Source organism: Mytilus californianus, unplaced genomic scaffold (genome assembly GCF_021869535.1).
Source record: "Mytilus californianus isolate M0D057914Y unplaced genomic scaffold, xbMytCali1.0.p SCAF_6, whole genome shotgun sequence".
NCBI lineage: Eukaryota > Metazoa > Mollusca > Bivalvia > Mytilida > Mytilidae > Mytilus > Mytilus californianus.
In genome coordinates this window covers 109,761,443-109,776,756 of record NW_026262712.1, presented here as the reverse complement: position 1 = coordinate 109,776,756, position 15,314 = coordinate 109,761,443, and positions in this window count along the sequence as shown.

The window sequence follows — 15,314 nt, the reverse complement described above, 5'->3', positions numbered from 1 at the left end:
TGCTAAAACCTTTTGCACAGTCCCGGGTAACACACAATTTGTGTCGGATGACCCGAACGTTTTTCTTTCTATATGTTATTTTCCTGTCTGTGGTAATACGACTTGTATTTATTGAAATTCATCTAAATTTTCACTACAAAATTTATTTCAATATTTTATTATATTCGCTTCAATATAATCAAATGACAATTCTTAAACGTAAAGCACATTAATTTTGTTAAAAAACACTATGATTCAAGCAAAAAATTCACTAAAACTAACATTATCAAGATGCTTGGTTGCTTAATTGAAAACAAAATTAATACGTTTGGATAACGTGTTCAATAGACAGTCCCCTTGGAGCCAACTGTGCTTCTCTTTTTGTCTTGACAGCTTCTTCCATTATTCCTATGACATGCATGGTGTCCTCTCATTGCCATGATTTATCGCCATATAAAAATAAGGAGATGTGGAATTATTGTCAATGACACAACTATCCACCAAAGTTCAAATGAAGTGAAAGTTTGGCCGGTTGACTGCATCTAGTCCTTCCAACTTGAAATACAGGATACCACAGATATAGTTAAGTCTGTCTCATATCTTGCTGTACGTCTAGTAATAGACAATGGGGTCGGTTGATAATAAAACTGAATAACAAAAGATCAATTTCATTTTCCCAAATGTGAACTTTTCTTTTCTATGTAGCAACATTCCAGCAGCGTCTGTATCTCTCAATTGATACGATATGACAGAACTTGTGTAAATAGTTTTGGTTGATGCAATTTGTAAGCCTAAAAGAGCTACGCAATGCCCCCATAAAATTTTCTTATGGAATAAGGTAGATTTAGAAAAAATTAAAAATATAACCAAATCATTTATATATGATCTGCTAAGCCAGACCACATTAGAACTTACTATAGATCAGTGGTGGATTAAGTTTAGAGATGGAATAATAAAAATCATCAATGATAATATACCAAGTAAAATGACAAAATCTAAATATACAAATCCCTGGGCAAATAAAGAAATTGATAGTTTATGTAAAAAAACAAAGACGAGCATTTAATAAAGCTAAAAAAACTGGGAAACAAATCCACAAAGATAAATACAAAAAGCTTAAAGCAACAGCTCAAAGAGAAATTAGGAAAGCCCAAAGTAAATATATGGAAGAAATCATAAGTCCACAACTGGAGGAAAAACCAAAATCATTTTGGCAAAACATAAAAGGGAAAAAGACTGAAACATCAGGAGTCTCACCTTTGAGAGGTAAAGATGGATTACTTTATAGTGATCCACAAACACAATCAAATATTTTAAATGAACAATTTAAAAGTGCATTTACTAAAGAAGACAAAACTTCAATGCCACATAAACCTAAAAGTCCCTACCCCACCATGCCAGATATAACCATTAATATCAATGGCATAATTAAACTCCTTAAAAATTTAAACCCCCATAAAGCTAGTGGGCCTGATAATATCCCTGCTATTTTCCTTAATAAACTCTCAGAAGAGATATCCCCCTACCTTTTATGCTTTTTTCAAAAATCCATAAATGATGGAAAAATCCCAGAAGAGTGGAAACAGGCAAATGTTGTGCCAATTTTTAAAAAGGGAGATAAGCATAATGCAATTAACTATAGACCGGTTTCTTTAACGGCTATATGTTGTAAGGTTTTAGAACACGTCTTAACAAGTAACATTAGAAAACATTTAGATTTAAATAATATTTTAAATGATTGCCAACATGGCTTTAGGAGTAAACGTTCCTGTGAAGCACAACTTGTTATCAGCATCCAGGACATAGCCAAATACTTGGCAGAAGGTAATCAAGTTGATGCAATACTTTTAGATTTTTCTAAAGCTTTTGATAAGGTCCCCCATGAAAGGTTAATAACAAAGCTTAATTATTATGGTATACGTGAAAATAACTTACTTTGGATAAAAGATTATTTGTCAAACAGGCAACAGCAAGTCCTGCTTAACGGTGTTCAATCTTCCAAATTAGCTGTTGACTCTGGTGTTCCTCAGGGCACAGTATTAGGCCCAACTTTATTTTTGTTATTCATAAACGACCTACCTGAGCATGTCTCCTGTAAGGTTCGTCTTTTTGCTGACGACTGTCTACTTTATGAAACATCAAATAATATAAATGAGTCTCAAGCACTCCAAAAAAAGCTATCAAGCCTTGAAAATTGGGAATCTGAATGGCAAATGAAATTTAATCCTGAAAAATGCTATGTCATAAATATTATCTAAAAAGTCGAAAATTAATTTATTTCAATATAAATTACATAACCATGTACTTGAATCTGTCAAAGACAGCAAGTATCTAGGAGTTACAATAAGCAATGATCTTGATTGGCGGCCCCGTATTAATAATATAACTTCAAAGGCAAATAAAACACTAGGATTTTTACGTAGAAACATGAAAAATTGTACACGTAAGGTTAAAAACCTTACGTACACATCACTTGTGCGTCCGACCGTCGAGTACTCCTCACCAGTTTGGGATCCGTACAAACAAAGCCAAATAAACCAAATTGAGCAGATACAGCGTAAGGCAGCAAGATATGTTTTTAATGACTATAACGATAGATCACCAGGTGCTGTCACTGATATGTTAAACAAACTAAAATGGGAAAACTTGCAATCCCGTAGAACAAAAGCTAAGCTTGTCTTGATTTATAAGATTAATGGGGGGTTGGTCGAAGTCACTAATGACGTCCTGACACAATCTGACAGGCGAACTAGAGGCCTACATAAATTTCGACATATATATACAAATAAAGACTTTTTTAAATCATCTTTTTTCCCAAGTACTATTGCTGTCTGGAACGATCTCCCAGAAACAATTTACATGTCACCCTCCCTAGAATCCTTCAAAGGTGGTATCTCCACCTTAACATTTGGAGGTTCTAGTCTGGCTAATTAATTAGTGTATTTAAGCCACTGTACATAATGTGAATATGTTTAACATTAAGCTACAACTAATGTTATTTTAAATTGTAATTGAACTGTGGCAAATATTTTTATCTTATAACCAAATTTTCGACATCCATTTGCATGTACATAGCGCCACAGTTCCGGGATATTCCACACTCCGACACCGGAGTCTTTCCCGTACCAGGAAGAAGAAGTAGGTGTGAATTAGGTGAAAAATTATCTCACCTTTACCGTTAACATATGGAAAACGACAGTGATCTATATAGTTGTTAAATTCTACGTCATTTGGTCTCTGGTGGAGAGTTGTCTCATTGGCAATTAAACAACTTCTTTTTATACAGTTTGATTACAGTCAGTACCACATCTAAATTTGAATAAAAAAATGTTGGATGAAGGCATACTGTTTTACCCCTGTCCGTCCGGCTTACACCCGGAAAGTGTTTTTTTTTCGGCTAACCCCTTCTACAGTTTTAAAACAAAAACTTTTATATTTGATATGTAGGGTGTTAATAAGTACATTTACTAAAGGAGCACATATCTTAGGATATTTTTCGATTTAAATGATGCGTCAATTTTAGTAGTATTTAAGGTAGATCATAGGTATATATTTCCTCAGATGGAATTTTTTATACTTTGCCAAAATAAAGATTTTTCTATGCTTTTTCCAAAAATATAATAAAAAGTATGGGTCACCGTGCTATTTTTCAAGCTACGGGTCGTACGAAATTGCACACATTTGCTTAGATTGTTCATGAAAAAAACACATTTTTGTGCATAAAAAGAAATCTGTGAGATAGAATTTTGAAATAAAATATGAGAAGATAGGTTTTATAATATGCTTTAAGGAAATAAAAAGAAAAAATGGTGTCACCGACTTTGTTTTCTTGCTACAAGTAAAAAATTAAAATTTCCCGATCAGTCCAGTATAGATACTTTTACTAAATGAGTTATCTCCCCTTAAATGTCCAAGTTGAAAAAATGATTCTAAAAACACAATTATTTGGTATTTATTTAAACATTATGAATAATGCAATAAGTCACCAAGTTTTCTTTCATTAAATAAACAGTCTAACCTATAAATTGCCTATCTGTCTCAAAATTTGCAAATTTGGGCAAAGATCTAGACCGATTGTGTACTGCGATTGTACAACCCAAGATGGCGGTATACCATGAATCTACCTTAAGTCATACAGAGTTTATTATGTATAAGTCATACAGAGTATATACATGTTTTGAATCTGAGAAAATTAATAACTATGCCAAATCAATAATAAACGATGATGTTAAATTTTCATTATATACTGTCACAAATGAGGTTTACAAGGTATAAAAAATCCAGACATAACTAAATCAACTAGAACTAATGGAGTTGGACCAATAATTTTAGAATTATCAAGATTGATTGTAGCAGGCCCCTTACTCACATGACGTCTTAGTTTATGTACAGGAAGATTTCCTAATATATTAAATTTTGATAAAGTTGCTCCCATATTTAAAGGAGGGGATATATAAAACAGATCCAAAATTTTTTCGACCCGTTTCAATTTTACCCATTGTGTTTAAGTTATTTGAGAAAACTGTCTTTAAACAACTATATTTATTTTTTACCACACACAAATTATTAATACAACAGCAGTCTGGATTTAGAGAAAAACATTCTTGTCATACAGCACTCATTAAAATAATTGATAAATGGTTAGAAGAATTGGACAATCGAAATTTTACTGCTATTCTTTTTTTATATTTTAAGAAGGCATTTGATACTGTAAATCACAATATCTCTTTATCAAAACTAAAATTATACAAATGTGATGACCACTCTGTAAAATGGTTTTCATCATACCTCTCTTAGAGAATGCAGAAAGTTAAGTTAGGAACCACTGAATCGGAATATAAAACTGTAACTTTTGGAGTTCCTCAAGGTTCTATACTTGGATCTTTATTGTTCCTTGTTTATATCAATGACATAATTACCATTAGAGCTATTTTCCTAATGCTTGTAGTCTAAAGGCTTGGCTGGCTTTCTTGCTTTGTTTGTATAAATGTTTGCTCAAGTATTGCAACCAGATTGACATCTGCAATCAATAGATAGGCGGGGCTTCAGCTTGTATACATTATACTTAAATATTATTGGATATTAAGTATAATGCAGGGTATCATGAATGTATACAATCTGAAGCCCTGGCTTTCTTTTGATTGCAGATGTCAATCTTAATTACAATGCTTGAGCAGACATTTTTACAATCAAAGCAATCAAGCCAACCAAACCTTTAAACAACAAGCATTAGGAAAATAGCTCTAACTTTACAATGTACAGAATCTGATCTATATGCTGATGAAACAACTTTGCATTTGTCATCTTAATCTATTGTAAATTTAAATATATATTTGAATAAAGACTTAGAAAATGTTATTAATTTGTGTGAAGAAAATTATATGAAGATAAAATAACAAGAAATCAAAATGTATGCTTGTTGGATCAGACAGAAAACTGGAAAGCTGCAATGAATGTTTATGTGTTTTATCACAAGATAATATCGCTTTAGATAATGTTGAAGTTGAAAAAATTCTTGGAATCCATATTGATAAAAATCTGTCATGTTCAAGTCAAATTGATAAAATATGTGAAATTATCTCAACCAGAATAAAAAAGGTTGAAATATTATTTACCATTAAAAGGTCTTATTCTGTTTTACAATAGCTATATATTACCCATTATTGACTATACTGTTGTACAGTATGGGGTCTTACCACATTCTGTAATCTGGAAAGGATTCATAAACTCCAAAAACGTGCTGCAAGATTATAGTTGTGTCTGTTTCTTTTGATTTTCCATCAACTTTAATGTTTAAAAAGCTTGAATGGATGACTATATTTACGAGGATACACTATTTTCAAGCTGTCTTAATGTTTAAATGTATAAATGGTCTAGCACCTGATTATCTATCTAATAAATTAACTGCTTTTTTAAAGGATCATTTAAATATACTGGTCTTATTAATCACTTGGAATAATTTGCCAAATAATATTAAAGAAATAAGTAATTTAGATACATTTAAGATCAAATGTTCAAACTATTTTTTTATAACTGTACAGAATGAAGAAATCTGAATCTTTTTTTCCCTTCTTCTATATTGAATGCATATGTGCTTATTCAATATTTAAACTGCTTCATAAAACTGATTTAAGTATTTTATATTGTTTGCATTTTTTTTCTTCTTTTTATATTAATAGTTTTTGAAGGCCTCAGGGAAGATTAACATGTCATTCTGACATCGGACTCGGACTTCTTTTAAACTGAGTTTTACTGTGCGTATTGCTGGGTGTTTGTTTATTCTACATTGGCTAGAGGTAAGGGGGGTTGAGATCTCACAAAACATGTTTAACCCCGCCGCATTTTTGCGTCTGTCCCAAATCAGGTGCCTCTTGTCTTTGTTAGTCTTGTTAGTCTTGTATGTTTTTTAAATTTAAGTTCATTTATTCATTTATATGTTTCGGAGTTTAGCCTGACGTCCATTTTCACTGAACTAGTACACATTTTTGTTAAGGGGCCAGCTGAAGCCCGCCTCCGGGTGCGGGATTTTCTCGATGTGTTAAAGACCCATTGGTGGCCTTGGGCTGTTTTCTGCTCTTTGGTCGGGTTGTTGTCTCTTTGACACATTCCCCATTTCCATTCTCAATTTTATCATTGTTACATGAGTAACCTTCGTTAAATAAATAATTTTATTATGTATTATTATTATTATTATTATTATTTGTTCGACTTTCTCCTCCTATGGGTTTCAAGCAAGAACTTTTTTTTATTATTTAGGGTGTTAGTACATATGCTACAGGTATGAATATTTTAAAAAAGGATTTTGATTTTAGTTAAATTTTCGACAAATTATGGATTGTTGAACTTTTTTTTAGTAATATATGGCATACAGAGTACATGTTTTTTCCGGCTAATTCCTCATACGGTTTTCAAGGGAAACAAATTATATTATGCAGGGTGTTAGTTCTTATACCCTGGCAAAAGGGGGGAGGGGGTGCAAGATCTTTTTTGTTAGTTAAGGTGTTTTAGACATCTTTACACTTTTGTTAAATGTTATTTTGAAAATAATATATTACTGTGCTGTTAACTGTTATTGACTTATTATCTGTTATCTGGTTTGTTTTTTAAATCAGTGACATTGCTGTTAACTGTTATTATGAAAATATGACCCCTGTTAACTGTGTTTTGATTTTCAAATTCACTGTTTTTCTGTTTTCTCATTTTAGATCATTTAAATTGCTGTAATCTGTTATCAGTATTTTACATATACCATTATCTGTTTTGAGCAAAATCAAAAATTGTTAACCTGTAAATGGACCCCCTCTTGGGATTTATAAGGCATGCAGGACATATGGTTTGTCCGGCTAACTCCTTTTACAGTTTTCAAACTAGAACTTTCATATTATGTAAGGTGTTAGTACATATACTAAAGGTGAGCACATTTCAGGATTTTGATTTTTATTAAAATTTTCCAGAAATGACAGGTTGATGAACTTTGTCATTTTTTTTGTAACATAAGGCATGCAGGGTACATGGTTTGTCCTACTAACTCCTCCTACAGTTTTCAAAAACTATATATTTTTCACTATAATGATAGAATGTTTATCCTTTTTGGCGGGGTAATCAAATGTGTCTTTCAGAAACAACCATTTCAAATTGTACTTCAACATCAATGCTTACTAAATCCAATGTTTGCGGCACTATATACATGCATGTAGCATGGGCATCATCGTTGTCTAGTTATATATATATACATATATATAGTGTCTAAAAATAGCAACAATCAACAAATCAAATCAAATATTTTATTGTCTTATAAACTTTACAGTTTGTGACCAACATATATTAACACAATAAACATATATACATACATATCAAACAAACAAATACAAAAAAAACAGCATCAAAATTTATAAAAAAAACAAACAAGTTGTTAAGAGTCCCCTGCCCTCAGTTCTAATGACTTTTTCAAGAAGGGTCCTAACTTATTTGTTTGTAAAGGCGTTGATGGATTTAGTAAATAATGAATTTTTTCTTCTTCATTTAATTATTAAAGTTATCATTTTCAGTACATATGTGTTCAAAAAAGGCATTTCTTAGTGTTTTATTATAATCACAATAGAGTAAAAAATGTTTCTCATCCTCTAGTATTTTACATTTATGACAAAGTCGTTCCTCTCTTGGGATTTTAAAATATCTCCCCTTTTCAATTAAGAGGGAGTGATCACTTAGTCTAAATTTAGTGATCAATCTCCTTATCTGAAAATTAGATATATTTAGATAAGATTCTAGTTTGCAATCCTTTTTAAGTTTTTTATATAGATAAAATTTACTTTTATCATCAATGTTTTCAAATTTAGTTTCAATTAAATCTTCATATCTATTTTTCATTTTTAACTTTATATCGTTTTTTATTTTATTTACATCTTTTATGTCCTTACAATTAGAAAAAATATTAAGGTCAATATTAGTCTCTTCAACAATATTTTTTGCATATGTATACCATGAATAAGTTCCAGTCAAATCTAGAGACTGTGCTAGAGAAAAAGCTTCCTTTATCAATGGATTAATATTATTATTATATAGTCTAGCTAAATATAAAAGGGTTTGTGTTTTAATAAAACATTCTATAGGCAATCTTCCTAATTCAACTCTTGCTCCTAAATTGGATGCATTTTTTCTTATTCCTAGAGTAGATTTACAAAATTTAAGATGCATATTTTCAATAGGGGTTTTGTCTGTAAAATCAAGTTGATTAATTTGTTTTCCTGAAGATAAGGCTCTGTTTTTGGCTCTATGAAAAGAAATATATGTATCCAAATATGTTACTTCTGAATTGTACATAATTGGTTTTACTAAAGAATCAAAAAGGTTATTTGCTACTTTTATAGGTAGATTATTCAATGATTTAGTATAGGATTTTAATGCAAAAAATACTTTTTTTGCCTTTTTTGTCAGCTCTAATGTACTTTGTGATAAATTTCCATTACATTTTATCAACATTCCCAAAAATGAATATTCTGATACGCTCTCTATGGCTTCATTCTCATAGTAAATATGTGATGTTTCACCATTTTGTTTGGACTGACTGAAAATCATGGATTTTGTTTTGTTTGTATTTAAAGAGAGTTGCCATTTGTTGCAATATAATTTAACATTATTTAAACTGTTTTGAAGACCCTCTTTCGATTCTGACAGGATCAAAAGATCATCTGCAAAAAGGAGGCATCTCACCTTACTATTTATAAGCTTAAGGGGACTTGAATCATTTCCCTCAAAATTTTTTACAATATCATTTATGAAGACATTAAATAAAGTGGGGCTCAGGGTGTCTCCTTGTTTAATCCCTCTAGCAATATTAAAAAATTCTGATACATAATCTTTGTATTTCAAAGATGATTTAGTATTTAAGTATTGTTGTTTTATAACTCTGTAAAAAGACCTGCCAACTCCCATTTTGCATAATTTATAAAGTAAAGCAGTTCTCCATACTGAATCAAAAGCCTTTTTCAGATCTATAAAGCAGGCATAAATCTTTTTTTTTCTCTTTATGTAGATATTTATTAATCAAGGACTTCAATAAAAAGATGCTATCAGCTGTTCTGTGATTTTCTCTGAAACCAAACTGACAATCACTTAATTGTTTGTCAACAATCTTGATTAGCCTATTATTCAATATGGCATTAAAAAGTTTTGGTAGATTACTTATAAGAGAAATTCCTCTGTAATTATTAGGGTCTAACTTGTCACCTTTTTTATGTAAAGGGATCATGAAAGATAATTTCCATGAATCTGGATAATTACCTGTCTTTAAAATCTAATTAAAAACTTTTACAATAGAATTAATTATCACAGGTTGTGAATGTTTGAGTATTTCATTCACAATTCTATCTGGACCTGCTGATTTGTTTACTTTAAGGTTTGAAATGACCAGTTTTACCTCAGCAAATGTAATTGGTGCATCAGTTTCCATATTCAATTCAATATTATCCTCTAGAATGTTTAATTAACGTTCCAGTTTATTTACAAAGGGTTTATCATATGATGTTGGTGTACCCTGATCCTGAAAATGTTTTATGATTTCATTTTCATTCATTAAAATTTCAGGAATATCTTCTTCAATATTTGGTTTCTTTTTTATTGCCTTTAGAACATTCCAATATTCTTTTGGATTATTTTTAAAATTATCTGAAAGTGATTTATAAAGTTTTTGGTGATATTCAAATTTTTTCTGTTTAATCATTTTTTAAAGTTTTTTACATAATTCAAAATATTTAGGTTTTAAACTTTTGTCATTTAAGTTATTCTTGATTTTATTTCCTATATAGTTTATTTGTCTTTTTGTTTCATATACTGTATTATCTGACCATACTTGTTTAATTTTTTTTCTTTTTCTTTTCAGTTGGTTTAGATATGCCTTTACATGTATTTTCTGCAATATTTTGTAAAATTTTTTGTAAGTTTTTCAGTTGCACCATCAACGCCTAGTTTATTGCTATCAAAATGTTGCATCTCTAAATCTAAAATTTCCTTTCTAACATTTTCTGTTGATAGAACATCAATTAATTTTGAAAATAACAATTCTGTCCATTTGTATGATTTAATCAAATGCCATCTCTTTTCATCTAGACATTTCATCATACATGTATCATCAACATTCACTCTATCTAGGCGTGGATCAGTTTGTAAATAAACTGATGCAGTTACTACATTAAATTATATAAGTGCCTAAGAATGTAACTTTAACACACTAATGAGTGTTATAAAATTAGTTGTTATATTTTATATTATTCACGCAATATTTCGTTAAACAAATTAGCTTCATCAGGCGCGTGCAGCCAACCAGGTAAAAGTTAGAGGCTGTAAAGAATTTTTTTGCAGCTCAATGTTAAATGTCTAGAAAAATATTTTTGCCGCTTATTGTACATAGCAATTCTTAAATCAAAACAAATAGTTGTTTTAGTTAAATAGAATGAAGTTCAGGATTTATTCCTTTGGTTTTGGGTAGAACTGTTTTTCATCTCTCTCATTAAGTCCATCAGGTTCAAGAGTACGTAGCTGATGCATCTAGAACCTTTCTCTCTGTTTTCTCCTTTGGGAGTAAAAATTTTGGTTTACCTCAATTATTTGAAAGGTGATATTTTCAAAAGTATGCCCTGTTCTTAAGAGGTGTCTCGTAATTGGGCAGTTTCTTCCTTTTGTACAAAAAGACCGGTGATTGTTAAGTCTGATGTTGAATTTCGTTTCTGTTTCACCAACATACTGCAGCTTGCAAGTTCCACAAGTAAGAATATAAATACTATTTTCCGTTTTGCAATTAGATGTAACATAGATGTGGTATCGCTGCTTTGTTACTGTGCTGCTGAAACAGTGGTCAGTGTTGGCGACTTTACAGCACTTACAATTGGTTCTTCCGCATTGTTTGTAACACCCAATTTTAGAAGTCTCTTGTTTCTTTACTTTAGATGTGACAAGTATGTCTTTGAGATTTTTGGGTCTGCGATAGGAAATAACAGGAGGTGATGGAAAAATTTCTTTTAAGGAAGAGTCATTTTCGATAAGACGCCAGTGCTTGCGGATAGTAGATGAAGAAATATTTGTCAAATCGGGATGGAAGGTGACAACAAACGGAATTCTATCTGCGCGGGTCGTCTTATCTTTGTATTCCATGAGGATATCTCGATCTTTTTCTTGGGCTTTATCAAAAGCGTCTGTGATGTTTTTGCTTTTGTATCCTCTTGATTTTAGTTGTTTTTTTAGTTGTCCCAAACGATAGTTGAGTTTGGATTCCGAGGAGCAAATTCGCTTTAGTCTGATGGCTTGACTGTAAGGTATGCTCCTGGAGCAGTGTTTCGGGTGACAACTTTTTGGAGAAAGGAACTGGTGTTTATCAGTTTTCTTTGTGTGGAGATCAGTTGTCATGACCCCGTTTTTTTAAAAATGTGGTGGTGTCGAGAAAAGCAATTTTCTCGCTTGAAAATTCAGATGTAAATTTAATTGAATGATGGAACTGATTACAATGATCTAAGAAATCTTGTAAATGTTCTGCAGTATCGTTCCATTTCATGTCAATACCATCAATAAAACGGAGCCATGACAAGGGTTTGTATGGCACACTCAAAAGGATACGTTCTTCAAGATCCCCCATAAAAATGTTGGAAAAAGAAGGTGCCATTTTTGTTCCCATACTAGTTCCGTCAATCTGTAAAAAGTGCTTGTCGTTGAAAATAAAGTTGTTATTTTAAAGCACTAGCTTGAGCAATTGAACTAGACAGTCAGTTTGTGGATGTTTATCCTTTCGAGTGTTCCATACTTTTTCGCACGCGGCTATTCCTTCATCTTTTGGAATATTTGTGTATAAAGAACACACATCTAAAGAATAGAGAAACAAAATTTCAAAGCCAAACAGAATAAAAAATTCAAACGAGACCGTTTAAACCAGCAAAGTTCCGTTTTGGAAGATCAAATTTTAAACATGTTAAAAGAGAGTAAATCAAAACAACCGAGAAAAAGACGTTTTAAAAAAACAGAAACACTCAGTTCAAGATAATTTAGTTGTAAATCTGTCATCAATAGAACTAACTGACTCAGACGAAAAACTAGTGAGTAAAGGCCTTAATTTCTGTCCAGTTCCAGCAACCGTCAATAATTTACAACTTGAGACAGATGTAGAAGCATTTGCCAGGCGTCTTCGTTTGAAAGAACATTTCAATAGACAATAGAAGAAAAATTTTAAAAGAAGCAGGAATCAATTAATCTGATTATGAGAGTAATGAAGGAGACATATGCATCCGAAAATTTAAAAAGAAAAGTACATGGAATCCACCAAAGCAGAAACGATAATTTGGAATCATTTATTTCATCAGTCAAAGCTGAAGTCAGATCTTCAATCAGTGGTAAACGAGTGCGAAATATTTCAAAGTCAGAAAGCCAAGCCATGATAAACTTAAAAGACCGTGATGACATTGTTATCAAACAAGCGGACAAAGGAAGTGCCGTTGTTGTGATGAACAAGGCAGACTACATCGGAGAAGGGAATCGTCAGCTCTCCAACACTAAATTTTATAAAGAATTAACATGTGATCCAACCAAAGAAATCAACAACAAAATTAATGACGTCCTCTCAGAAATGAATAAAGATAAACAAATTGATGACGATACGTACGATTATCTACGCCCAGACGAAACTTGCACAGCCGGTCGATTTTACTTACTTCCAAAACTCCATAAAGAAGGGATTCCAGGGAGACCTATAGTATCAGCTAATGGCCATCCCACCGAAAAAATTTCAGAATTTGTTGATTACCACCCTAGACCACATGTTAGACAACTGCCATCTCATATTCAAGATACAACTGACTATTTGAAAAAAATGAATTCCTTAAGTCCTTTACCTAATGACACAATTTTGGTTTCGATGGATGTGTGTTCTTTATACACAAATATTCCAAAAGATGAAGGAATAGCCGCGTGTGAAAAAGTATGGAACACTCGAAAGGATAAACATCCGCAAACTGACTGTCAAGTTCAATTGCTCAAGCTAGTGCTTGAAAATAACAAATTTATTTTCAACGACAAGCACTTTTTACAGATTGACGGAACTAGTATGGGAACAAAAATGGCACCTTCTTTTTCCAACATTTTTATGGGGGATCTTGAAGAACGTATCCTTTTGAGTGTGCCATACAAACCCTTGTCATGGCTCCGTTTTATTGATGATATTGACATGAAATGGAACGATACTGCAGAACATTTACAAGATTTCTTAGATCATTGTAATCCGTTCCATCGTTCAATTAAATTTACATCTGAATTTTCAAGCGAGAAAATTGCTTTTCTCGACACCACCACATTTTTAAAAAACGGGGTCATGACAACTGATCTCCACACAAAGAAAACTGATAAACACCAGTTCCTTTCTCCAAAAAGTTGTCACCCGAAACACTGCTCCAGGAGCATACCTTACAGTCAAGCCATCAGACTAAAGCGAATTTGCTCCTCGGAATCCAAACTCAACTATCGTTTGGGACAACTAAAAAAACAAGTAAAATCAAGAGGATACAAAAGCAAAAACATCACAGACGCTTTTGATAAAGCCCAAGAAAAAGATCGAGATATCCTCATGGAATACAAAGATAAGACGACCCGCGCAGATAGAATTCCGTTTGTTGTCACCTTCCATCCCGATTTGACAAATATTTCATCTACTATCCGCAAGCACTGGCGTCTTATCAAAAATGACTCTTCCTTAAAAGAAATTTTCCATCACCTCCTGTTATTGCCTATCGCAGACCCAAAAATCTCAAAAACATACCTGTTACATCTAAAGTAAAGAAACAAGAGACTTCTAAAATTGGGTGTTACAAACAATGCGGAAGAACCAATTGTAAGTGCTGTAAAGTCGCCAACACTGACCACTGTTTCAGCAGCACAGTAACAAAGCAGCGATACAACATCTATGTTACATCTAATTGCAAAACAGAAAATAGTATTTATATTCTTACTTGTGGAACTTGCAAGCTGCAGTATGTTGGTGAAACAGAAACGAAATTCAACATCAGACTTAACAATCACCGGTCTTTTTATACAAAAGGAAGAAACTGTCTAATTACGAGACACCTCTTAAGAACAGGGCATACTTTTGAAAATATCATCTTTCAAATAATTGAGGTAAACCAAAATTGGGACTCCCAAAGGAGAAAACAGAGAGAAAGGTTCTGGATGCATCAGCTACGTACTCTTAAACCTGATGGACTTAATGAGAGAGATGAAAAACAGTTCTACCCAAAACCAAAGGAATAAATCCTGAACTTCATTCTATTTAACTAAAACAACTATTTGTTTTGATTTAAGAATTGCTATGTACAATAAGCGGTAAAAATATTTTTCTAGACAATTTACAAACATATATTTTTTATAGAACATCAATAAATTTTGTTAAACTTTTACTCAAATTTTGTGTAATTCAAGCTAACAATAAGCGGCAAAAGTATTTTTCTAGACAATTTACAAACATATATTTTTTTATAGAACATCAATAAATTTTGTTAAACTTTTACTCAAATTTTGTGTAGTTCAAGCTACAAAAATATTTTTTGTCATGCATCCGATTTCACCTTGAGAGATGCACACGCCTGATGAAGCTAATTTGTTTTGCGAAATATTGCGTGAATAATATAAAATATAACAACTAATTTTATGACACTCATTAGTGTGTTAAAGTTACATTCTTAGGCACTTATATATATACACGTTCAACACTTCCTTTATCAATTTGAAAGGTCTGTAATTGTTACCTACCGAACATGTTATCCCCTCTACCCATGCAATAAAATTCTTTCGGAATATAAAGCAGC